Source organism: Vulpes lagopus, chromosome 16, assembly GCF_018345385.1.
Source record: "Vulpes lagopus strain Blue_001 chromosome 16, ASM1834538v1, whole genome shotgun sequence".
NCBI lineage: Eukaryota > Metazoa > Chordata > Mammalia > Carnivora > Canidae > Vulpes > Vulpes lagopus.
In genome coordinates, this window is record NC_054839.1 from 16,650,198 (window position 1) to 16,676,882 (window position 26,685).

The 26,685-nt window shown below is 37.3% G+C and overlaps 1 protein-coding gene across 1 annotated transcript in view; it reads right to left on the reverse strand.

Annotated features, from left to right (window-relative positions):
- The window catches only part of GPC6 (glypican 6), a 1,091,020-nt gene that overhangs the window by 315,623 nt on the left and 748,712 nt on the right, over positions 1 to 26,685 (reverse strand). The gene's annotated exons all lie outside the window — the stretch shown is intronic.

The following is a 26,685-nucleotide window of genomic DNA, read 5'->3' on the forward strand; positions in this document are numbered from 1 at the left end:
GTAATATATTTTGTAGGGTGTGTATGCATGCATATGTACATTTGTATGGGTGTGAATGTCCATGAGTGTGTTTGGGGAGTAAAAGATGAATCAGTTTTCAAATTGAGATCACCACACAGCTCTCTAAAATAGAGTGTACAAGAAGTGCTTGCTTTAAAGTCAAACCACTCCTCTGTGATTTGCCCTGAGAGATGAATATAAGAAATTCTGTGAATTTCCCATGGGACTCTTATCCATATGGAAAATGCTTTCTTACAAAGTACAAACAAATGATGACACAATTGGCTTTGGGAGTCAAGTATGTGGATTAGACACACTATTCTGAACTCTCTTTGCTACAAGACAAGTTTAAAGGCTGTTAAGCTGGAGTTCCAAATAGGAGAAAAGGTAGATGGAGGCTCTGGGGAGGCCAGCAGCTAGGTTCAAGGAGGTATCAAAAGGTGGGATTATTTGGATGAGTGGTTATCAGGGTATGGCCCAGCGTCCAGAATATTCGGGGGCTTATTAGAGTCGTACATGCTCCATGCCACGCAAACTGAATTGGAAGCTCTGGGAGTGGCACCCAGTGCTCTGAGTCTTAACAAGTCCTCCAGCTGATTTCCAAGCTCCCCAAAGCTTGGGATCCACTGACCTAAATAGGTTTGCCAATGGCTCAGGTTTAGTCATTGGGTTTGCCTGCACAGGGGCTGGGCTCAGTGGCAAGTCGTCACCCTCACTGAGACAATCCCAAACACACGTGGGCTGATGTATAAGCTAAGATGGCAATTTTTAAAGAGTGACAGTGGAAGTATTCTTCTGCAGAGCTACTAAGGCTCAGCTTCTTTGTTGAGAATCCCCCCTCTTTTGATCATCAGACTTAAATAGTTCTTATCAGGATTCAGAATGTCATCTGGTGAGCAAAGAATTAGAAGAAACTAAGAAAGATGACTTATAGGACAGTTCATCCTTTCTCTGATTAGCAGGATGTTCATGTCCCTCTAATTTAGCATCCTTTTCACCAAGGCATGCTCTGCTCATGTTAGTTTCTCTGAACCTTTTCTAAAAAATGTGACTATTGATTTCTGTTAATACTTCCTTTCTATAGAAAGGAAGTTATTTCTAAAATAACTGATTAAGCTAGGTAGTTTTTCTAAATATAAGTATCTAAGTCTCTCAAATAAGGAAATATTTTGTATTGATTTATTAATTAACACCTAGAAAGCTATCTGGGTTTCCTTTCCTCTTGGTCTTTATGAAAAAAAGAGTGTCTCAAAGTTCCCTCAAGTATCAGCTACATAGAAAATGGGCTCTCACAGTCCAGGAATCCAATACAGATAGAGTGAGCATATCATTTATAATCCAAACTGGAATACTTTTGAAAGCAAAAGGAGGTCTATTTGTAATTATGCTGGGTCAGCAGGGACTGTCAGGGGCTGATTGGACATGTGGTCAGATTTACACATGATCCTGGTTCCCCGTAGCTTCGATTTCTTTCTCGGAGTCTCTTGTAAGTTCATTGGGTAACACCCAAAAGGATGTGGTAGAAATTCTAAAACATCATTTAAATAATTTTTATCTTTGGTTTCTTGACAACCAAAAAAGCATCCCATTCTACATAGAATGTGACAACTATAGTCCCAATTACATTTCAAAAGTAGTGCTAACTTTCTAATCTAGAGGTACTCCGCTCAAAATATTTATCAAAATTACCTGTGGAACTTTTAAAAAAAAATACTAGTGAATTTCTGGAATCCCAATTCAAGAATAAGGTTTGAAAAACACTAATCACATATACACTGAAGGTAGTTCCAGAATTTAACTCTATGGAGTGGCAAAAGCATTTAGCTTCTGCACGATTACCAATGCTTAGATAGTGAAGATGCAGGATTTCTGTCAACTATTCATGACAGCCCTTCTCTTCAAAAATGAAGTTGCTGATTTTAGGTTCCCTTAAAACCCTTTGTGACATGCTTGTTTGGTAGACGCCAAGTGCCATGAAAAATGGGAGATGGTGTGACAGCTGTCTAAGGCTGTATGTGGCAGGTGCCACGTGAGTGAGAGTGGAGCCCTGTGAACAGTGCACAGCAGCACCACCTTGGCAGTGAAGATGAGGAAACACTGGTGGAGGTAGGGGAACTTCCACCTCAGCTTTCCTTAAGGATCCCCTGAGAGCCCACAGAATCAGAGACCCCTGGGGGCAGAGCTCTAGTGGAGAACCCTTAACCAGGGGGCTTCTGACTTTAGCTTTGGTGAGGTAATGAAGATTCCCATAATTAATTGCTTGGCTTAGACCTGCCTCCAAGAAGCTGAAACGTGGGTTTGGAAGAGGTGGATAGGGGCAAAGAATGACACAAAGGAAAGAGAAAGAGCCTGTAGAAATCAATGTGTGCTTACTGCTAAACCTTGTGTACACAGAGCAGACCCTGAGGGATATAGCCACTGAGAGGAGTTTAGGGGAGCAGAAACCATTAGAGAAGTTTTAAAGAAGAGGCAATGGTTTGATATATTTGGGGTACAATTAATTGTTTCCCAGTCCTGTAGCATAAATTGGAATGTTCACGGCTTAAACACATCAACTTCACAGCATATGAGGTAGTTCATTACCTAGCCTAAGACAATCCTTCAATTAATATACCGTTAGGCAGTTTCTCTCCTTCCTCAATCCTGCCAACCCATTGATGTGCTCCATGGTTTAGTTAGACTATTCTTTAGATAAGCCATGCACCTTTATCACACCATTTCTTCGCTCTTGCTGTGCCCCCAACTTGTAATGTGTGACCTGGCCTGAATGGTCAATTTCCTCTCAAATTTTAAGACCCAGTTCAAATATCACCTCCTATGAAGCTTTCTTTGTCCTCATCGAGGTAACAGTAATCACTCCCATCTGTTTCTCCCTAGAATTTTCAACATATATAGTTGGATTTTAGCAAGATTAACATGATTCTATAGTTAACTATTTATGTGTGTCTCCCCCTAGACTGGGAGCCTTCTGTACAGAGACCATGTCTTATTCATGCTTTTATTCACATTGCCTTACCTGGTAGAGCTCCTGGTAGCGGGCTCACTAGACAGTTATTAAGTAATGTTGAATCAGAAAACCTTTTATACAATTAATGGTGTTTATGTGATCTTTAGTGAGAAACAATAAACTTTTAAAAATTTCTAAAATTTGCTGAAAATTATTTTCATAGTGTACAGAGGCACTTTCTGCTCCACATTTATGCAGTAAAATTCAAGGGTGAGGCAAAAATCTCCTTGAGCTTCTGTTGAGTATGTTGTGGAGTCTGCAAGATTGTTATCTTTAAAAAATGTTATAACGGGATGCCTGGGTGGTTCAGCAGTTGAGCATCTGCCTTCTGCTCAGGGCATGATCCCGGGGTCCGGGATCAAGTCCCACATCAGGCTCCCTGCGAAGAGCCTACTTCTTCCTCTGCCTATGTCTGCCTCTCTCTCTCGGTCTCTCATGAATAAATAAATAAAACCTTAAAAAAAAGTTATACCTTCTAAATAAGATCCCTTTAATTTCATATAATTGTTATGCATTCTTTTAAAAATAACTTATTTTATTTTCCTTTAAGTATGCTTATTATCACTTATACACATTTGAATGTATCTAGCGATATGGAATTTGTAAACAAACGTCTATTTTTGTAAAGTGCTCTTCATCTTGGGAAATAAACCAAGTTCAGTGACTTCCGTAGAGAAAATGCAAAAAATGACAACAAGGTATGCCTCATTGCATGTAGATACATGTAGATAAGTGAATTTCGAATTAAAATATATACTACATAATGCAAAATGACCTACCAAGATGTTGAAATGCCCTAACTTTCAGAAACTGGTTTGCAAGATATGTTGTTTAAAACGACATGTAACTGTGGTGGATTTTTAAAGGGCAGATAATGGATAGGTATAAAGAATTGTGTTGTGCCAGGATTGTATTAGAAAACTTGACACTTCAACCTCATTAGTCCACAGTAAGCATGGTGGTTTCAACAATCCTATTTATCAAGGGTAAACAGCTTATTAAGACCTAATTATGGAGGCAGAGTGATCAATCCAATAATACTCCATTATAGGCTCTAAGTCCTTGAGAAAGCGAATCTAAATCTAAACAACCAATATACCACCTATTTGGGTCAGAACTTATGTATGTGAATGAAATAAATATTTCTTGCCCTCAGGTAATGAAGACATACTTGGCGTGGATTATCTAGTAGGGGTATTAGATTTACTAGGTTCAGTGTGTGACCAGTAGGATATATTTACAAAACTACTAGCTAGGTTATGAATGCCATTTGTGTTATTGGTTACAAATTGATTTACAATGGTTCCTCCTGGCCTGTCTCCTTGAATAGATGAGAAGAGTAGAACAATCATTGCCTCCTAAGGGCCATCTTGGGGGTTTAGCCTTGGTTCCAGAAGGTGACCCAGTAGTCTGGGTTTCAACAGTGATTGTGGTTGGTGCACATTACCTCACCTCCTTAAGAGTTCAGCTTTTGCTAGTGACAGTCTCATAATGTGATGGTGGTATATTCTAGAACAGCATGCTATGCCAGCTAGAAACAGCTAGAAATGTCATAGGACATCAATGAGATTAGAAAGTTATAGTGATGTTGAAGATAAGGTTAATACTGCTACTATTAATGATTAGACTGCTACTATTATCATAAAACAGTTCTATAGTTTTCACACATGCATCTAGTTTCATCTGATTATCAATAATTGTGATGTAGGCAGGTCAAGTGTTATTAAATCCACAATATGGAGTAGAAAGCAGAACTTAACAGCACTCTGTTATTCATAGTTAATTTAACAACTATTCAGCACCTACTGAATATTAGGAATTGTTGCTCATAATGGAATTGGGAATAGAGCAAAATGAAACAGATAAAGTGCCCTCATTGGTGAAAGGGATCCCAAATAACCAAATGGACCAGTAAAACACAGTGATAAATTAAGGAGAGAAGCAGAGTATGAGTGGTTGGTGGGGAGAACAGTTAAAATTTTAAACCAATAACAAGGGCCATTAGAAACGACAAATACCCACCATTTGCTTCAACGTGTATAGAACTGGAGGGTATTATACTGAGTGAAGTAAGTCAATTGGAGGACAAACATTATATGTTCTTATTCATTAGGGGAATATAAAAAATGGTGAAAGGGAATAAAGGGGAAAGGAGAGGAAATAAGTGGGAAATATCAATGAGGATGACAGAACATGAGAGACTCCTAACTCTGGGAAACAAACAAGGGATAGTGGAAAGGGAGGTGGGCGGGGGGGATAGGGTGACGTGCACTGAGGTGAGCACTTGACGGGATGAGCACTGGGTGTTATGCTATATGTTGGCAAATCGAATTCCGATAAAAAAAATATACAAAAAAACAAAACAAAACAAAACAAAAAAAACAACCCAACAAGGGAAAGCCTCACTGAGAAGGTATGTTTTGAGTGAAAACCTCAATAGGATGAGTGAAGCTCCCATGTGGATATCTGGGAAGAGCTATGTAGGGAGAGGGAATAGCAGGTGCAAGGGCACTCAGTGAGAATCTGCTGGTGGGGGGTTGAGCACTAGTGAGGAGGCCTGTGTATGGAAAGGAGGTAAGTGGACCCCACAGCCTTGTTTGCCTGGCCAGAACCTAGGTGTCCTGTGCAAATTGTGTGTTGTTATAATAGGTATCTTTGACTTCCTGAATCCACACAAGACCCTCTTAAATCAGTAAATTATTGCTCATGATTATGAATTCATCAGTCCACAATGTGGAGAGCCCTCTATCAAGGTCAGCTGGGGGAGACCACAGGGCCGACATATTCCATACCTGCGCACATGCATAAGACATAATGGCCAGAGGGGAGCAGAGAACACAAAACACAGGGCAGCTGTCACCCAGAAGTACATATGGATAAACACAGAACAAGAAGCAATGCAAGGCCAGTGGGGCCCAAGGCCAGAAGTTGACAGCAGCAGAGGACATGTCAGAAGGTATTTTATTTTATTTTATTTTATTTTATTTTATTTTATTTTATTTTATTTTATTTTATTTATTTTATTTTTTAAAAAGATTTCATTTACTTATTCATGACAGAGAGAGAGAGAGAGAGAGAGAGGCAGAGACATAGGCAGAGGGAGAAGCAGGCTCCATGCAGGGAGCCCGAAGTGGGACTTGATCCGGGGACTCCTGGATCACACCCTGGGCTGAAGGCGGCCCTAAACCGCTGAACCATCCAGGGATCCCCAGAAGGTATTTTAAAGATAACGCTCATTACCTTTTCTTATTGTCATCTGCCCAGCCTTACAACCTGTTGCAGACTCAGATGCTGCCTCCTGGGAGACACTTTGGTTGGCACTGCTTACCCAGCTGCCTGCAAAGCTCTAAGTTCCCCAACACTAGGATTTCACTTTTTTTCCTTTCTTTTTCTTGGTCCCACAGCATCTAGCCTAGTACCAGGCACAGAGGAAATGGCTAAAGAAACTTTATTAATGACTATTTTGGAAGCTGATGAGTTAATATTCCTCAGAGAGGAAGCAAAAGGCACACACTGCTCATCCTAAACTTATTTCCTTTCTTTTTACTTGCAAGTCAGTCTTTTCCTGTGTCACCCAACACTAACATCGTTTATCCTGGTTTCTAATTTCTGTGCCTCTAGTTCTATGGAAAAATCAATGCCATTTCTTAATCAACTGCCATTTTTGACACCATCACTTCATTCTTACAGCTCTTCCCATGACTGCAAAAATATATTTATAACCCTTCATTCTTGTACTCAATACTATCTCTTTTCTGGTCATAGGTCCTTTACCCTATGACCAGAAAAGAGGCCTGAAGGTATGGAAAGGCTCCTTACCTTTTCCTTTCTGTACTCATTAATAGTCTCTGTTTTTCCACAGTTCTTGTACTTTTCTTCTTTTCCAATAGGTAAATCTAACCAAAAAACAAACAACAAAAACAACAACAACAACAAAAAACCAAATAGCAAATTGCCCACCTCTCCAGAGATAAACCTTGAAATTTTCTCCCTAGTGTTATTCTTTTGTGTTTGAAATGAACCTATGAAATAAATATTTATTCAAAAGTACCTTAACTAAAATTGGAGATTATTTACCAATTGTGAACTTGGAGTCAGATGCTGTGATTTGGCCAAATATGAAAACTCAGAGGCTCGGTTACTCTCTGGATGTGAGAATTCAAGGAGGAAATGTCAGTTAACAAAATGTTCCATACAAATGCAGGGTTTATATTTTACTGACATCTGGTATAATAATTTAAAGAGCCTTCTGAGTAACACTGATTAAATTGTTTGGCAAAGGCCATTCACACCTTGTAAAACAGTTTTTTTTTTTTTAATTATAGTATTTATAGTTACTACATTGGCATGTGTCCAGTAGTATTTGCAAATTTAAATAGAAATTTCCCAACTCAGATTATTCCTAAACACATTATATACTATTTGCTTTAGAGGAATCATTCATATTCTTAACATTTTTTACATAATTTTTCTCATCCACACTACTTTTTGGTTTTACAGGTGAAAGAAAACCACAGTATACTGCTGTAATCACATTCTTGTCCCTTCCTGGAAGAGAAGACAGAAGGATGCTGATTAGAAAGGGAACAGGGTGGGCAGCCCAGGTGGCTCAGCGGTTTAGCACCGCCTTCAGCCCAGGGTGTGATCCTGGAGACCCGGGATGGAGTCCCACATCGGGCTCCCTGCATGGAGCCTGCTTCTCTGTCTGCCTATGTCTCTGCCTGTGTCTCTGTGTCTCTCATGAATAAATAAATAGAATTTAAAAAAAAAGGGAACAGGGTAAAACTGATATTGAGTTGGTGAACTTGTTCTGTACTCAGTGTATTCAACAAACTGACTTGGATTAACAGGCAGAGATCCTGCTGTATTCCATTTACCCATATCTCTGAGCACTGGGAAGAGCAATGTATTCAAATATTTTGGTAATACTTAGTTGCCCATTTGTCATTTGGCGATTTATGGTTTTTAGCAATTCTTAGTGCTGTGTCCTCATTTTATTATCCCTTATCATTATCCAAAAATAACACTATATTTAAAAAATATTTAATGGCATATGAAGGTGGGTACTCAGAAATATAGGAATAGTACTTGGGCTCCTAATTAGACTTCTGCAATCCTTAATATTATTCAAATGGATGACATTATAGTATCATCAAATTAATATCAAATTACTAATAATATATTTAAGAATTATATTATCTTCCATACAACTACAGATTTTCAGTTCCTTTCTCACCTTTAAACTTGTTTTTAACATGTAGAGTCCTTAAACTTCTCAAGGGTGGCTACTCATGATTCCTATTTATCTTACAGTTGTCTTATGTTATAATTTTACACACTACTTTTAGTTCTAACAACCAAAAAAAGGTGAACACTTTATAACTAATGAGACTAAGAATCAGAAATTGTAAGTAACTTGCCCAAGGCCATGTAGGGCAAGTTTATTTAAATTTAACCTCATTGAAAACCGGACTTACATGGCATATAGATGCAGACATACAGGAAAAGAACAGAAATAAAAGAGAAATTCAAAAAAAAGTGAAAAATGAGATGACTCCAGGGATAAGGTACAATAATAAAAGTTTCATGTTATATGAAATAACAGAGGGCTGCCTTCTGACAGACAATGGGTCACAATACTCATATTTTCTATGCTATTAAATCAAACCAGTTGCTTGGGAACTAGCTTTTCCTGAATGTGTCAGTTAAAGAGGATCCTGTATAATATAGTGGAGCACTTTCTCCAGGGCATCTCCACAGGAAGTTCAATAGTGAGTTCAACTGATCAGACCCCACTATAGATGGCTAGTAAGAGTATGGAATATTATTTTGTAAAACCAATTCTATAAACATTCAAAGCAATATGGTCCAGGATTCAGTGTTATAATTCAGAAAAACATCTTATTCAAGATGAATGAATGAATGAGCTGTGTGCACAACTTATAGATATAATTTTTTGATCGAGAACTAAAAACAAACAAAAACAAACAAACAAACAAACAAACAAAAAACCACCCCAAAGTGAATTTCCTGTTATTGCCATGGATGGGACCTGGAAATCAGTTAAGCTAGGTCTGTGGTTCACAGCAGATCTATTATCTTTGGCAGCCCTCTGGGTGGAGTATAGGGCTGAGTAGGGGGGAGTTATAGCCTATAGGTTAAAACATGGGGTTTGTTTTGGAGAAACAAGCACAGAACCTTGGCTTCACCACTTCATGGCAGTATAACCCTGAGCTCTCTGAGGCTCACTTTCTTGCTCTATAAAATGAGAACAATAACTTCACCTGTCTTTTGGAATTGTTTCAGTGATTTTTTTAAAAATTCAAAAGAACTTACTATTTTTAATATCATAATTAATGTTATCGGCATTCTCTTCTGAAACTTAGAGGGCCCACTACTGGAGGCTTTGCTTGAACAGATGTGAGCACAGTGATGGCAGAGGGCATATTTCACGATAGGGCCTATTTTCTTGGAAAACCTCCTAGTTTTAGTATAAGACCCTGTGAATGGTGAACACACGTTACTATATAACTAACAAGTGGCCAAGTAGGGGCAACACCTGATGTCTCTTTTGATCCAAGGTCCATGACCTTTCCCCTCTCTTCTGCCCCCTACTTCTTTTAAATATTTTTACCATATTCCACAATAATTCATTCCTAAATGGGCTCTAACATTTCTAACTTTAAGAAGAATTCTGCACCTCTTTTTGTGTGTGTTTGTTTGTTGGTTGGTTTTTTTTTTTCTACAAAATGAAACCTTTTTAGGTGTCTCTTATCTACCAGATGGACAAGAGGAAGAATGATGTCTGCAAACACTTGATCGTCTTAGCATCTATTTGATTTTTTTAAATTAAAGAAAAACCCTTATGGTTTTTAGTTTTAAGAAACTAGATTATATAAATGTTAACAAAGCATTTACATTTGGTATGTGCATTTAACCAGCAATTTCCTAGGTCTCAAAATATTTATTTTCAATATCCTGCTTGCTTTTTATGGCCTATCCACTCTATTTGAAATCTGTTGAATTTATAAAGCCAGTAAATTACTTTTCCATAATTGCAGTAATTACAGTCTTCTTCATATGTTCATACTTATTTCTTAGAATTCTACTACAGGAAATCATTTGTGATGAAGTCCAGATACATAATGAGAGTTCAGGGAACAATAAAAATGTTTCCCTAACATTAAAAAAATATTATTAGAGAATAAATCTGTTCTATTTATCCACTGATTAACATATTTGACCTGTTAGGATGTTTTTTGAGTTATCTTAATAATAATACACTACTAAACAAAAAATTCTCATGTGATACAAGTGGAAAAAGTTGTTAATTTATCCTATTAGTATCAAATAAGAGAAAAATTAAATTAAAAATAATTTGAGAGAATTTCTCTTCTATCACATTGATAAAAATTAAAAAAAAAAAGTATGACAACACATTCTGTTGGTGAGGCTGTAGGGAAAGAAACATTCACACTAGTGGCAGGTGGCAATGCAAATCGGTATAAACCTTCAGGACGAAAATGGGAAATACCTAATCAAGCCACATATGCACCGATGTTTTGACTAACAATTCCATTTCTAGGAGTCTCCCTGGAAGACCCTCCTCAAAAATACATATGGACTAAGTTCATCATTGTTGCATCATTTGCAATAGCAAAAGTTACTTCCAGACAAGTGAGCACAGTGCAGCTGCAGAAAAGAATGAGGATGATCTCTACGGGCTGATCTGAAATGGTTTTTCACAATTAAGTAAAAACAGCATGTGTAAAAGAGGATACTATGCTACCCTTCTTGTAAGAAAAAAGGAGATATAATAAAACACACATATATCTGCTCATTCATGCAAAAAATGTGCAGAAAAGATGCACCAGAAATCGAGTGGATTGATCAACCTACAAATGGTGGGTGGAATGGGGTGGGAAGAAGTGGAGGGCAGTCATGGGTTAATATAGATACGGAGGGAACAACACTTTAAAGAATAGAAGTCTTGGGATCCCGGGGTGGCGCAGCGGTTTGGCGCCTGCCTTTGGCCCAGGGCGCGATCCTGGAGACCCGGGATCAAATCCCATGTCGGGCTCCCGGTGCATGGAGCCTGCTTCTCCCTCTGCCTGTGTCTCTGCCTCTCTCTCTCTCTCTCTCTCTCTCTGTGACTATCATGAATAAATAAAAAAATAAAAAAAATTGAAAAAAAAAAAAAAGAATAGAAGTCTTGTGTATAGTTTTGTGTATATAATAAGGTTTCACATTCTACCACCAAATAATGAAATGATTGAAAGAAATGATAAAGAACCTATATGAAATACAAAGTATAATAAGGAAACCTCACTCTGTAACTAACAAATAGCATGATCCCTTTCAGGAAGACAGACAAGAAAATAATCTAAATAACTTTGAAAAACTGCATTTTGGCTGGATCCCATAAAGACAAAAAGAACTATCTATAAATATAAATTAAGATGCATTTCTTAAAGAGTTAAGAGATAGGAAGTCTAACTTAGGTATATACTAGGGTTGGGCAAATACATTAACATATTGAAGATCACGAGAGCCAGGTTTCTCACTGTTGGAGATTGAAGTTACAAATAAAGAAAGAAGCTATATTAAAACTTTGCAGTGTTGAACTGGCATCAGTACGAATTCCTGTATATATATTCATTGTGGATAAGGAGATGGAAAGACAAATAAATAAACATTAATTGTGCATATGTGTGGAATAGAATATATATTCTACCTCTGTGCACAGAAAGCATTTATTTTTTTAGCTTTTAAAGCAGATTTTATTTACTCATTTATAGGAGAAAGAGAGAGGAGAGGGACAAGCAGTCTCTGTACTGAGGGCAAAGCCTGAGATGGGGCTTGATCCCATAACCCTGATATCATGACCTGAGTTGATATTAAGAGTCAGAGAGAGGCACAAGTGACTGAGCCACCTAGGTGCCAAAGGGTTTAATAGCAGTTACATTCCAGTAAGCAATGAGCACATCTGGTGCCCAGATCTTGGTTTCTAATACCATTCTTCACTAGAAGAATGAGTGCTCCTTGGAGAAGAGGCTGACTCCAGGACTGGAACAGGGAAAATAAAGTAAGGTTATGGGATAACTTTTTGTGATGGCAAAAATAAAGAAATGCTTAGAAAAGGATGGGGAGCATGTCAGAACAATACAGGATCCGACTATAAGGAGATCCCAATATACAAACCGGAACAATTTTAGCAATGAAGAAAATAATATTATTGGATTATACCCACAGAATAATATCTAGGGGTTCATGCTGATATAAAAATAATTGAATAAATAAGTAGTTAAGAGAGGGAAAAAAGTCCAATTTTTGGAAAGATTCCAATTAATGCATCTAGAAGGAAAGAGAAAAATACAAAATCACCATTTTGCAAATGCTATGGTAGTAATACTGCAGGCGAGATCCTCTAATGGATGTTAAAGTAGCATCAGTGGCCAAAAGTATAAGGAAAAGCCAGATACTAGCATAGACTTCAAGTGTCTTCTCTACAATATGTATTATCAGAAGGAAAAAAATAGTAACTTTACAGTGGAAAAACTCAGCAGATACTGCAATGTACACTCTAATAGGATACAAAAGAAGGACACAATAACATTTCTGTAATATTCTTGCCCAATGCATAACCTCGATCTAATCACAAGAGAACATCAGACAGATCCAAATTGAAAGACATTCTGCAGAATAACTGACTAGTCCTCATCAAAAGTGTAAAGGTCATAAAAGATAAAGTAAATTGAGAAACTGTCACAAATTGAAGGAGACTAAGGAGATAAAACACATAAATGCATGTGGGATCCTGCATTGGATCCTGAAATATGAAAAAGATAAACTACCAAAATTAGCATAAGGCCTGTACTGCAGTTAATAACATTGTGTCGATGTTAATTTCCTGGTTTTGATTATTGTATTATGCTTATTATGTATGTTGTTAACAGTAGGATAAACTGAGTAAAGGGTAGTATATGTGAACTCTTGTACTATTTTTGTAGTTTTTCTATTAGTCATAAGTTATTTCAAATAAGCATTAAAATGTAATTTGATCTTCAAGATGGAGATTAACTGTTTGTAAAGCTATGTCTTTATCACAGTCCTTTGGATACAAAATCCGTGTGTCAAGTTTAATGCATATATATTAAACCTCTGGTAAGTAAGTATCCTCTAATTTGAAATTTTATTCCTTCAGATAAGGGCCTGGCTAAAAGTGTCTCTTCAAATAATCAACAAAAGATAATGTATGTCTTGGAGAATCTTAAGATATTTAAGTGAAATAGAGGAACACTGTAAGCAAAAGATGATGTACTAATCACAACTCATTCTTGTTTTTTAAAGCATAAAAATATCATATATGATATTACCTGGTAGACAATAAGTACTCAACTAAAAAGTCAAGCCTAAGTCTTAAAAGAAGTCTCTGAGTGCCTTCCAGTAGGAAATAATTTGATGTTGGTGTCCTTATTCTCTCACTTAGCACAGATTACTGTGATTTTTCTGGATAAACGGATACAGATTTATCAGAGAGGATCACGGGCACCTTCCTAAAATACCAAGTAACTCTCAAGTGGCTGTTTCTCTGCCAGATCAGAAATTTCCAATTAAAGATTTTGATTTTTATCTTTTAATCATTTTGTCGATTGAGGCTTATTCGTTATCATTTTGCATTTCCAAACTATTAACTTCTGCATCTTAAAAAAATGCCTGGTTGCAGCTTTAAATTAAACTTTTCTTGTCTTACATTTTAAAGGTTGATTTAACAAGTGTATGATGAACACAGGCAATCCGATGCCCAGTGATCACAGATCAAATGGATAGGAATCGATGCATAGCACAGCAGAATTAAAGCGATTTGTTAAAAATCCTGAGGCACTCAAGAGAAATGGAATTTAATATCTACCAATTCCACATGGAAATTAAATGTATCCTGAAACTAACTTCTCCAAATGGAATTCAAAGGAAATGCAATAACTATTCAACACAATTCACTGTCAGATTTTATTTTTAAAATGTTGCATGGCCACTATTAAACTATTTGAAATGTTGATCTCAAAACCCAGGACTCCCATGTGGGTTAAGAAAAATAAATGTAAATCCTCCTGAAGAGACTGGAAGCCTGAATGCAGCCCATAGGCTCAATCTTTGATCAGAGCCACATGCGGCAACCTCAAATTATTGTTCTCAGGCTCGACCTTTCCTCTCACTTTGTTCTGGCAGCTTTCCAAAGAGGGACAGGTGGTTTTAGGGCATTTTCTTGGGTTACAAATCAAATAATATTTCATGGTTTTCACCTTTAATGGGCTAAGCAGAAGGCATTTGACAAAAGTCACCATAGAGGTTTAGAGAAATAATTTATACTCTAGGGCATTCTTAAACCAGTAACTTGGCAATATGGGATTCAAAAAAAATCTCACTGCTTCTTGCAATGTTGCATTGCAAAAGCCACATCGTGTATGTTTGTCTCGCTCCTTGGGGGGTGGACTCCATGTTCAGAAACCAATGAATAGATTACACTGACCCTCACAGGTGAAGTTTTCATTGGAGACAGTCCTGCCACAAGGCAGGGGCTTGCTTTTTGATACATGGTATTCTTGTCAGTGAAGAAAATGAATATCCAGGGGCAGGTTTTTTAATAAAATTAACAAATTTCATGCCTCAACTTGAAATTCAGAACTTGGCAGTGGCCAGAAATGAACAAAGTAATCCTAGATCTCATGCATTGAGGATTGCAAAAGCCAAAGCCAATGGAAAATAAATTTCCTCTTGGATTGACTGCAATTATAAAATGTCGATGTGCATAATAAATATGACCATCAAGTAGTTCCTGAATCTTGAGATATGTTTTCTTGAGAAAACATATTTGGGGGAGCAATCTGGGCCTGTCTTCACCAAATCACTATGGTAAGCATTCTCATATTTGCACAGTTGACATTCTAACTACACTTAATTAAAGAGATTGGGGATTATAGATATAGGCTCATTCTGAGAATACATATTGATGAGCAGGCTGTTAAATATTTAACATTTAGAGGAAAATACAGTATAATTTCACAAGGAAGGAACATGCAAGCACCCATGTGGTACCCAGGAGAGAGGATTCTGGGCACCATCTGCTGGAGTTGATTAAGGAAGTTGGCCACAGAACCATTTGGGCTGTGGAAACCCTCCAGTGGTTCTTGGCATCCCCAGCTTCTGTTTTGTGAATACGACTACAGAACACCAGGATCTTTAGCATCCAAGTGGATATTCTCATTTTTTGGTACCACTGTTTCTCAAATCCAACAAACTGTAAACAGATTGAAGAATTCCATGTTTGCCACACCCCAAACTAGCCTCTGTATCTGCGGACAGTACCATCTTTCTCATGTGTGCTTAGCTCCATCACCTCTGATGTGTTTCTCTCCTTGCCCTCTACAACTGATCATTGATATTCAGACACCAAATCTTATAAATTCTTATTTCCAACTCTGCTGTGAGTATTGTCTTCTTTCCTCTTTCCATGCTGAGAGTATTGTCTTCTTTCCTCCTTCCATGCTTACCTCCAGTCTCCACCACTAGTTACTCTACCACTAGAATCCATCCTTTACTTTGCTGCCACATTACTACTTGGATCCTGCTCACCCCTGAATAAAAAACCTGAATAAAAAATACCCTGTGCCTTGGTCATTGCCTACAAGTCAAGAGAAAGCCAAGTATTTAGCATGCCTTTCAAAGTGTAAATGGTCCAATCCTGTCCACTCTTATTTCCCAGTATACACTAGCAAGTACTTTTTTTTCAGCTTGGTTTCCTCAGAAGCACCTGCACACATACATCATGCTTATTCTAACTTATCTACTACTATTTTCTCACCCTGGTCTCATCAGCGCTAATTTACTTGAGCAAGGGGAAGTTCTTCTCTACTGGGATGAGTCCTATTTCCCAAGAACTCAGGCAAATCCAGAGCAGGAATAAGAAGAAGCTGGCTTGAGGAGATGCACTTCCTCCAATCTTGGACTCTTAGTTCTTACCGATTAACTCCACTCTGATCATTTTCCTGTGGTTTTAAGCCTGCCTTTGTTATCTCTTTTACATATTTCTGGTGCCTCATGTTCTCCGAGCTCCTTGCCTACTCTGTTGCTTTCTACTTTCTTTAATATATTTTTTAAGATTTTATTTATTTATGAGAGAGAAAAAGAGAGAGAGAGAGAGAGAGAGAGAGAGAGAGAGAGAGAGAGAGAGAATGACTGGGGGGAGAAGCAGAAGGAGAGGGACAAGCCAACTCTGAGCTGATCGCAGAGCCCAATGTGGGGCTCGATCTCAGGCCCCTGAGATCATGACCTGAGCCAAAACCAAGAGTTGGATGCTTAACAACTGATCTTCCCAGGGGAATCTGCTTTCTACTTTCTATTTTCTTCATACCTACACAGGTTATTCACCTGAATAGGGAACCATGGTGCTGCTCCTTCAGTGCTATCTATGTGGACACATCTTAACCCATCAGATTTGCATGCATTATCTAGTTTAATCCACAGGATGCTGAGAAGAAGGTACATTTATCTCCAGTTTATTGATGAGAAAAGTGAGATTTATGAAGGTTAAATAATGTTCCCCAAATAACACACAGGTAATAAATGATGAAGTCAGGGTTTGAACTCATGCACTGACTCAAGGACTATTGGTCTTACCTATATTGTCTTCACTTTATTTTTATTTTTTTGTTGTTGTTGTCTTCACTTAGTCACACTATCACTTTAAACATATACATTTCATATCCTTGGGTAATTATAATTTCCCAGGGTTGGATGGTACAGTTTTTATTTCTTTTGTCTACTCTATGCCCAATCTAGATCTAAGCACCAAAAAGGCATCTAATAGGTAATTTTTAAAGATAATCAGACATGTTAAAATGCTAAGCCATGTCATGGACATTTGGGGTGTTATAATGGTATAAACCTGCAGCGTCCAGCACAGTGGCTAATAGGATGATATAGTGATTAAAATGTAAGTTAATTAGAAATAAATGAGAATATTAGCTCCTCAGAAACACTAGCCATATTTTAGATACTTAACAGCAACATGTGACTAAATTTAAAACAACTTAAAATTAAATAAAATAAAAACTCAGTTCTTTAGTCTCACTAGATATATTTCAAATGTTCAACAGCCACATGCAGTTAGTGGTTATTATCTTGGAAATACAGACACAGAACATTTCCATCGATACAGAAAATTCTATTAGTGCTGGCAATACTCTTCCTCCCAACATACCCCATCAATGTATGCAGCCAGAGACTAAGGGTTACGTCATAAACACTTAGTAGGAATTAATTTGTGCAGTGGTTAAGAATCTGGGCTGTAAAGTCAAGTCCTGGCATTGCAATTTACAAGTTGTTTGACCTTGAACATGTCACTTATTTGGTCTCAGTTTTCCCATCTGTCCAATGGGGTTCATAATATTAACTACTTCATAGGATTGTTTTAAGGATTAAAAGTGTAAAGTGATTACAATACTGCCTGGTAAAAAGTAAATATCTAATCACTGTTAGCTATTATTGCTATGGATGTAATATTCTCTGGATAGAACTCAGTAACATAAAGAATAAAGTTTCTCAGAACTCATACTTTTAGAATTTGGATACTATGATTGCAATTGAGTAACAAGACACATTTTAACATTCTCTCAAGGACAACCTAGAAAATATGTACCTAGATTTTCAACTAATAAAGGTAGTATTATGCACGTATTGAAGTGGGACACCAAGAACAAGCCAAATACTTTATTCAATCAACACAGTGATTCAACACAAAATACTACAAGGCTGATTAATGAAGGGACATGTATTTCACTTTATGGAATTACCTTCTAGAAATCAGCTCCTGTGCTTGATCCGTACCCTCAAAATTCACCATGTATTGTTATTTGTAGAATTATTCCATTATTCCTAACATTCTTAGGACTACTGACAATTTCAGTTCTCCCATCTGGTTCAGTATTACACATAGATTTTGGCCTACAGAATATATTTCTATGACTATTTCAATACAGAAGAGTTTGGAACACTTAACACTGAGGAGTTTGGAACACTAAGCTATTTTAAAAATAAAGAACTAATTTAATAATAATCAAGAACATTAAAAATAAGGAAGTAATCAAACAACAATCAAGGAAAACCATGGAGACATATGTATAAATGATAATACCAAGCACTCCAAACAGCCTGCACCAGCAGTGGATGGTTGTAGATTTTGAGAATATTTTTCCTATTGAGGTCAATGAATTCTTATGGGACCATGGTCCTGCTTCCCTGGAAGAGAAGACTTCACGCTCATGTGAAACTATCAGAGAGATAGATGTAGGGCCAAGATAGGGCAGGGTTACATTCTGATTGAGTCAATCTGAAAACCACATCAGCTCTGGCGATCTTTGTTACATCCCGAGGTCTCTCTCATCCACTAACTTATTCATGGCAATTGAACAGTGTTCTTAGGCCTCTCATTATCTTGGTTCATTTCCTAAGCATTGAGATTTTAGTAGTGAATACTGACTGATTTTTCTGACATTTAATTATCATTGTTATCTTTCTAGAAGATCCTGCACCTTAAAGAATAAAAATGTGATGCATAAAGATACATTCCTTCTTGGTGTCATGTCATATATTCAATGACTTGTTTTCATTTCTTTTTGTAATTTTCACTTCTTCAGAGGTTACAATAAAGAACATTCTTAGCGTAGCAAATTATTTAAATCCGTGCAAAGAAAAAAATTGAGGACATATCTTTTTTATGTGGGATTTGTATATAAGCTGCTATTTGAAGGACAAAGAATATTTCATGCTCTATTTTAATTTAAATTCTCTCCTGGCTACCTTACCAAGTATCTGTAGGCATGATATTTTTAAATGAATTATAAGCTCAAAGTTTTCATATATCACGAAGGTTCTCAAAGTTTAAATTACTCCCAAGGACATTTATATCTATTTTCCCTCTAGAGTAACCAATGAAAACATGTCTTTAACCATCAGAATAATTCATGGGGCCATCTCTTCTAACCTGGCTTGCACCCCTGGTTCCTTGGAGGGTTGTTCATAATAAACAAGCCACGAAGACAACAAGATGAAGATAATAAGATTCTAAAACTTTCTATTATTGTTAAAGAAACAAGCCTGAGGAAAATTAAAACTAATTTCAAAAATGACTCAAACATAAAGAGATGATCAGCAGTTCTACTGCTGATACAATCATGAATTAAAGGAGCTTTCAGCATTGGAAGATCTATCTATCTATCTATCTATCTATCTATCTATCTACCTACCTACCTATCTACCTACCTACCTATCTTTAATTATACACATATACATAAAAGTAAATGTTACATTTACAGGAAAAGGAATTTAAGTATCCTCATTAACACTACTATTAATAAGATATTTTAGTAGATCATTGCAACATCACACAGGATTTATTATTTGGGTTAAAATAAAGATTTTCATTTCAGTTGGTAATCAGGACTTTTGCAGTAATCTAAGTACCTCAGGAAGTAACCCTCTCATTTATTCTATTAAATCAGTTCACGCATGAAGGACTTTTTGATTATGGTAGCCCTGGGACTTTCTATGAGTTTACTATTTGTGAATAGCCACATAGTTTAATGCTTTCTTTAACAATTCACTTAGGTAGTTATATTTCTATTTCTTCTTTCCTGATTTCTATAACACAACAATGTCTTCTACCTCATGTTACTCTATTTCCTAGAATTGAAACTGCTAAGAAAGTCATCAGACTAATGTTCATGGTGCTTAAATTTTGCCTGGGTTTCTGGGCCCTTTGGAATTCATTTAATTCCATTCTAAAGAATCATCAAAAATTTTCCTCGGCATGCCCAAAAGCCAGGCATTCTGTGTTTTAGCTTAAAGTTGAGACATAATAGTGAAAACTATCACAATTTATTAAAATCAGATGTCAGTCATTTAAAACAAGGTCCTTTGGATATAATTATCAAATTAAACCATTTACCTATAGAAAACCCTGAAACTGAAGTGTAAATTAGAAGAAAAATCCCCAATACAAAGGCAATTCTCATCATTTGTGATATGGTCTGCTTTCTCTTGGTAATCTAAATTCTTCTGTTGCTGGTTTTCATAGAAATTGGAGAGCTTACTAAGGCATAAGAGGTATTTCAGTGAAGTACCCTCTTATAAATGGAACATCTTGCATCCTGAAGAATGTTGTACTTGAAAAATAGGTATGCCTTGTTCCAGGCCATGAGTTGGTGTCATATTAGATCTCACCATGGATTCCAACTTGAAAGTCTAGTTCAGAATATCATATTTTCAGTCATCAGTAATTATAAACCGTATGGCGTTGAGTGCATGGGAACTGGAATAGATGTTCATGCAAAAGTTGGCACTGGGGGCAAAGGAAATACACGTGCATCTTTGAATGACTAAACGTCAATTGCACCAAATCATTTTAAGATTGATGTGCTTTGCTTGCTTTGATCCATGGGAAAATCTGCCGGATGCAGAACAGAAATTGCAGGCCCATGAACCCCTTGAGCTGTTGCCTGCAGATGAACATTAGTAAGCGTTCAGAGGTGAGGAAACGCCTGCCTCTGTTTGCTGAGCAGCCTCTGACATTATACCACCCTTAAGGCATTAACCCGACTGCACCACATAAAAATACTTTCACATATGCAGAGTTCAGAAGTAAACCATTTTCTAAACGTCGGAAATTGATAGCAAATGTAGCTTGTGAAAGGCTGCTGGGTACCAGCCAACTGTTTTCTTTCTTGCCTTTTTTTTTCTCTCACTGAGTAGTTGGTACTGCTTGTGGATTTTGCCAGCGTTAAAGAGAGAACACAGCATATGATAAATGTCCATGAGAAATGAGAAATACTGAATCAATAAGTATAAAAGGAAGGCAGGGAATTGGGTGGGGTTAGATTTCAACGGATAGAAAATAAAGTGTTGTTGTTGTTTAAAAAATTTTCTTTTGCTACTTTCAGGAATGCACAAGGGCAAAAGCAAGTTCTGTAGCTAACAGTGAGATCAGATTCTACAATAATTGCTTTGGCTTTTGCTTCTCAGTTTAAGAGTTGTGTTTCTAGACTGCATTAGTGAATAGGCTCTTGTCTTTTACAAAGTAGAGACCAAAAAACCTTGAAACTTCTTGCTAAATATGATTTTTTAAAGTTTTTTCCCTTGGGTTGAGAGGAAATGATTTTCTGTGTTTTGGGTCTAGAGTTTTTTAAAACATGGCATTTCAGGATCTATCAGCTAGAGTCCTATCGTATTTGCTATGGAATTCTTTGTACCTCAAAAATTTATCAGATTTGTATTATATAATTTCATGCTTAAGAAAGTCTTTGAGAGAGGAGAATCTTATACAAAAGTTTGAGATGGTTCTTTGTGTTGATTTTATAACCTACTGAAATGCAACTTCACATGGTCCTGGGTATTTTGCAAAAAGAAAACTCAAGTTTATTTATTAGAAACATTAAATGTTTACCTAGCAACATTTTCCCCAAACACAAAGTTCTGAATATACTAAATACTTTGAGGACAAACAACTCTTTCAGGTCCTAAGAAAATAATTTGTGCCCTAAAGTGGCCATTTATTACACAGTCCTAGTCATTTGACTGACCTACCACAGTTTCCTTGTGGCTGGCTCTAATTTACAACTTGATAGCAGCTGTCATAATGAAGGAACCAGCTTCATTATCTGATTTGTTTCTGCCATCCCTGCACTCACGAGTCCATTAACAACAGGGATATGTGTTTTTCAAATTACTGAATTAGTCATACTTCCATTAAAAGAGTAGACTTACAAAGTAAAATAGAGCAGCCTCTTACTACATTCCCTTCCATTTCTCTGTCTAGTTATTTCATTTATTCCATCAGCAAACATCCAGGGAGCTCTATTCTCAGCAAGCAGGCCCTCGTCTGCTCTAGCTTCATGCTGAAATCAGAACAAAGCCACACCAGACACTTGGTAAACATGTGTTGTATTAATTAATCTCAGAAGATGAATGGATAATACCCAGAGCAGGGGGATTTTGGCCAGGCACAGGTGTAGTGCCCACCTGGGACTTCATGTTTGATGGTCTCATGCCAATTTGCTGTCTTTGGGCTGTCTTAGACTTAATAACTGGCTAGTTTGAAAGGAGGAAGGAAGTCCAGAAAGTGTGATACTACTGGTTTGTCTGGACAATGAGTGCCTAAGGCCTAAACTAAAAATACAAGCTGCTTTGCTGGCTTTCTTTTTTTTTTTTTTTGGCCTATCCTCTCTTCCTTCCTTCCTTCCTTCCTTCTTTCCTTCCTTCCTTCCTTCCTTCCTTCCTTCCTTCCTTCCTTCCTTCCTTCCTTCCTTCCTTCCTTCCTTCCTTCCTTCCTTCCTTCCTTCCTTCCTTCCTTCCCTCCCTCCCTCCTTCCCTCCCTCTTTCCCTCCTTCCTTCTTTCCTTCCTTCCTTCCTCCTTTTCCTTCTCTTTCTATTGAAGGACATCTATAGATCAGGAAACTGAACCCTTTCTTGGCAAAAATTAACACAAATTCTCTAAATCTTCTTTAGTCAGTGACAGTGGTAGTGGTGAGACTTGTTCATAAAACATTTAAAAAAACAAATCAAATAAATATTTATGAATTACTGACAGTAGGCCCATTAAAATAGTTACAGGGAACTTGTGAATATTTGGGGCCTCTACAGTATCACAGCAATTCTACATGTTATGGCTATCCAACATCAATTATGTCTGACAACGCTAATTCAATACAGTATTACTTGCTATTATGTATCTACCAAGGCAGGGCTTCCCTAACATTCTAGTCTAGCTTAAGTCCCCCTGCTCTGCAGATACTTAGCATCCTATGCTTCTATTTTCCTAATACTTTATCACAGTTGATTATAACTAATTTAACTATATTAAGTTCCCCTAGGGTAAAAAATGTACTCAATTTAGTAAGCTAGACACATACATTTTTTACCCTAGGGGAAAAAAATTCTTACTCCAGTGAGTTGAATTAATAGGTTAGGATTATTAGAGTCTTATCTAAAATATTCAGCTACAATGTCAGGACACATCTTCAGGTCTCACTTTTATGGAACCATAGCGATGTTTACCTTACACTTGCTTTAGTAAACATCCTCTAATATTTTAGTGATAAAATATATTACAGAACAAACCATTCTTGCCTTTGACCTCATCAGCATTTCCCTCTCTATATCCTTTTCTCTCTGGTTCTCACAGTCTATAAAGTCTCAGAAGGTACCAGATGTTTGAAGGAGCCTACCCCACACATCCTAGATTTTAAAGTAGACTCAAGATTTATTGCAGCTGCACGAATGTAATTTCAGCCTTAACTTTTGTGCTCATGAGCTAGGTGTAATCTGCACCATGGCTCCTTGTCAAATAGAACAGCTCTTATCTGTGGAGTGTTGGTATCAATGCCAAACACTCAAAATAACCGCAGGATATTACTGAAAACGAATTCTGCCCACAAACTGTTTCCCTTTAGGAAATTTTAATTTACATAAACATTTTCTGAGAAAACACTTTTGCATTCAGGCAACATTCAAAGGCTAGGTTGGAAAAAGCTGAGTATGAATTTACAGCAACACCTGGGGTGAGCGGTGAAGCAGTGCCTGTCAATGCCTCAAATTACATTTTTCTCTTGCTGCATTAGTGCCTAGTAGTGAGAGCAGACTCTACCCCACTCTTGTGTCCCCCATGTCCTGCCTAGCTTAGGGATATGGCCCAGCACATCCATGCACTTAGATGCCACAAGTTGAGGCTGGGCTGGGCTCATTCCTGGGGAATCCCATATGCTTCTAGAAAGCAGCCAACAGTTCTGGCAGAGATGAACAGAGACTTTCATGTTCTCTAAAATGGGTCTAGTAGCATCTTCTTCAAAGTTGTCAGCAACTCTTAAAAGAAAAAAAAAGCTCTTTATCTAAAGCTCTTTGTTCTACAATAGTTAGCCGTTAAAAATCTTTTGAATAACCATTCTGTGCAGGGCACAGAATTAAGCTCTGACAGGAAAACTATGAAAAAATGTATCTTGAGTAGACTCCTGATTGTTTTCTAGGATTTCAAAGAAATGAAAAGTAACAAACTAAAGAACTTCAGAAGTGAATGGAATACCACACCACTGGGGTTTTTAGCTGAACTCTTCAAACATTACATTTTGTCTGTGAATTACCTTTCTTTTTGACAAATCCAACAACAACTGAATTCAAAATAATTGCAACTCACTTGCAATTAATCTGTGGCATAGTAAAGATCATGAGAATGTGCCACCAGTTCGATCCTGGTTTTTTTGATTGTTGATTTCATGCCACTGTTAACATTTCAAATGAGTACATTAAAAAAAAAGCCACCCTAAAAATGTATAAACTGAGCCATGAAATTAGCAGAGATGGCACATGGAATTGATGGCAACAAGAGGGAAGGGGATTGATGAAAAGATGGTAGAAGCCCAAGAGAGATGGGCTACAGATGCCAACCAGTGAAAGGGCTTTACATATCATTAGTTGGGTTACTGGTTCACTGGTCTTCCTTGCTGCACTCATGATCCCTGTAACTCGGTCATCTTGGATGCATATGTGTGGAAAAGAGAGTGTGCACATTTGACTGATTTAAGTAATAAATTTGTGAACCAACAATTCACATTGGGCGCAAGGACTTGCAAGAACATATTTTGCTCCAAAAGTCTATTTTGGTGGTCAATTTTTGATGCCCTAGCAGAACCAGAAGGAAGAAAGAAGAAGGATTTTTCTCACTGGTATCTAAGATTAATAAAAAAAAAATGAGATAGGATATGAGATATATTAATGTAGTACTAAACACCAGCTTCCTTTTTCATTAAAGTACATCCAACACATGGTGGGTTCAAGTTTCATTTTTTAAACCAAATGGTTTTCCAGACATTCAATTTGACATCTAATTGGCATCCAGGAGACCCAATTGATTGAAAGTATAAAGATCTGTTTTATGTTAAAATAGTCAACCAGCCCTGAGGACAAAAAGCTAATAAGGAAGTCACCATTGCTCATATAAGTTAAAAGACTATCTTCTCATTCTTAATCGTGTCCTGCTCTAAAGTAACAAAATCCACATGCCTACGTTCATCAATAAGGTGCAGGCTGAGTGAAGACAATTAAACTGTGCTATACATTAGGGTACTTTCAACCAGAAAATATGAATAATCTATATGACTCAAAGTGGGATGGTATGAGGTTTAATCTGGTTTTAAAATATGCAAATATTTTTAGACTCTTGATGAGAGTGCTTTTCAATTAGCATTATTTGGATAGACTGTCTTTGTCAAAATTAATCTAAATTTATATTCTAGAAGATCAAGTTATTCTTTTTTTTTTTTTTAATTCACACTCCCGTCCAAAATCTTAGCAAAGAATCATACCATGTTCGAGTCAGAAGGGTACCTTAATGATTAACTTTTAAACACTTCCTCATTTTTCATATAAAGTAACCCAAGATCATGCAAACAGATTTTATACTCCCACTAAAGGGAGAGAGAACAGCATTTCAATTTGTTCTCTCTGAAATGATTTCTGGGGTTTTGTTAGATGAGTTCCATTTGAATCTACCCACTCTCACATCTTTTTTTTAAAAAAAAAAAAACTTCAAAACCATTTTCTCTGGCATTCCTAAGCATAATAGCATGTTAGTCAGTGGGTGACACCGCCAAAGCTGAAGGCTTGTCACCTAAGCACATCTTTGTACAGGGGGCTCAGGTTTCTCTCCGTTCCAACACATCTTAGATCTTTTTCCTAGCCTACTCGAATCTTAGATGTCAGAAGACGTTCGGCGTGCCTTCTGGTTTCGAGGTTTGCATAAATTGATGCTGGGCCCTGTGAAGCTGACGGACGCCGCTGTGATGTGCACCACCCTGCCTGTCACCACGCAATTGCAGTAAATGCAATTGAAAGTACTTTTATTTGAAGGCCATTTGACAGAGGGGGAGAAAACACATTTACTCTTTCAAGGCCTGTGTATTTTCCTGGGAGAAGCCTGCCTGTAAAATTTGTCCTTTTATCCTTGGATAGCAATTTGGGAAATATCTTTTGGCAGTGCAACTCCCCAGAATGATTTCTGCAACTCCAGACACGAGAGAGCCGTGACTCCCAGACCTTCCCCAGGTCTTCCCCACTTTCTCTCCTCCTACCTTATAAAGACAGGAAGGCTGTTCCATGCCTGTCTCCATAGAATGAGGAGGGAAATTTGCAGATTTTAGCAAAACTATGGAGCTAGTTTCACTCTGGACTTTTAAGGAAGGAGTTGTTTACTAATATCTGTGACTACATTGAGAAAATACGAATAAGAGCCGGTGCTGTGGATTTGTTTTTAATGAGATTTTTTTTTTCCCTCTTAACTTGTCCCCTTGCACAGGAGCTCACAGAAACCCAACAGGAGCACTTCTCCCTTTGTCACAGGATCAGCAAATTCAATACCACTGGCCTGTACAATCGTTAAGAGGACCGTCCTTCCTGACACACCAGGATTTTATTGATTTCTTTCTTGGATTTAGAAAAGGAGGAAAAAATGCAAAATAATGTCTATAATTTGCTCAAAGCTGCTTTCTGGTTTCGTACTTAATCCCCTTTGTCTCTGAAAGCGATCACTACCTCGGAGCTTGTCCATCAGGCCCGCAGCTCCGTTTGATACCTAC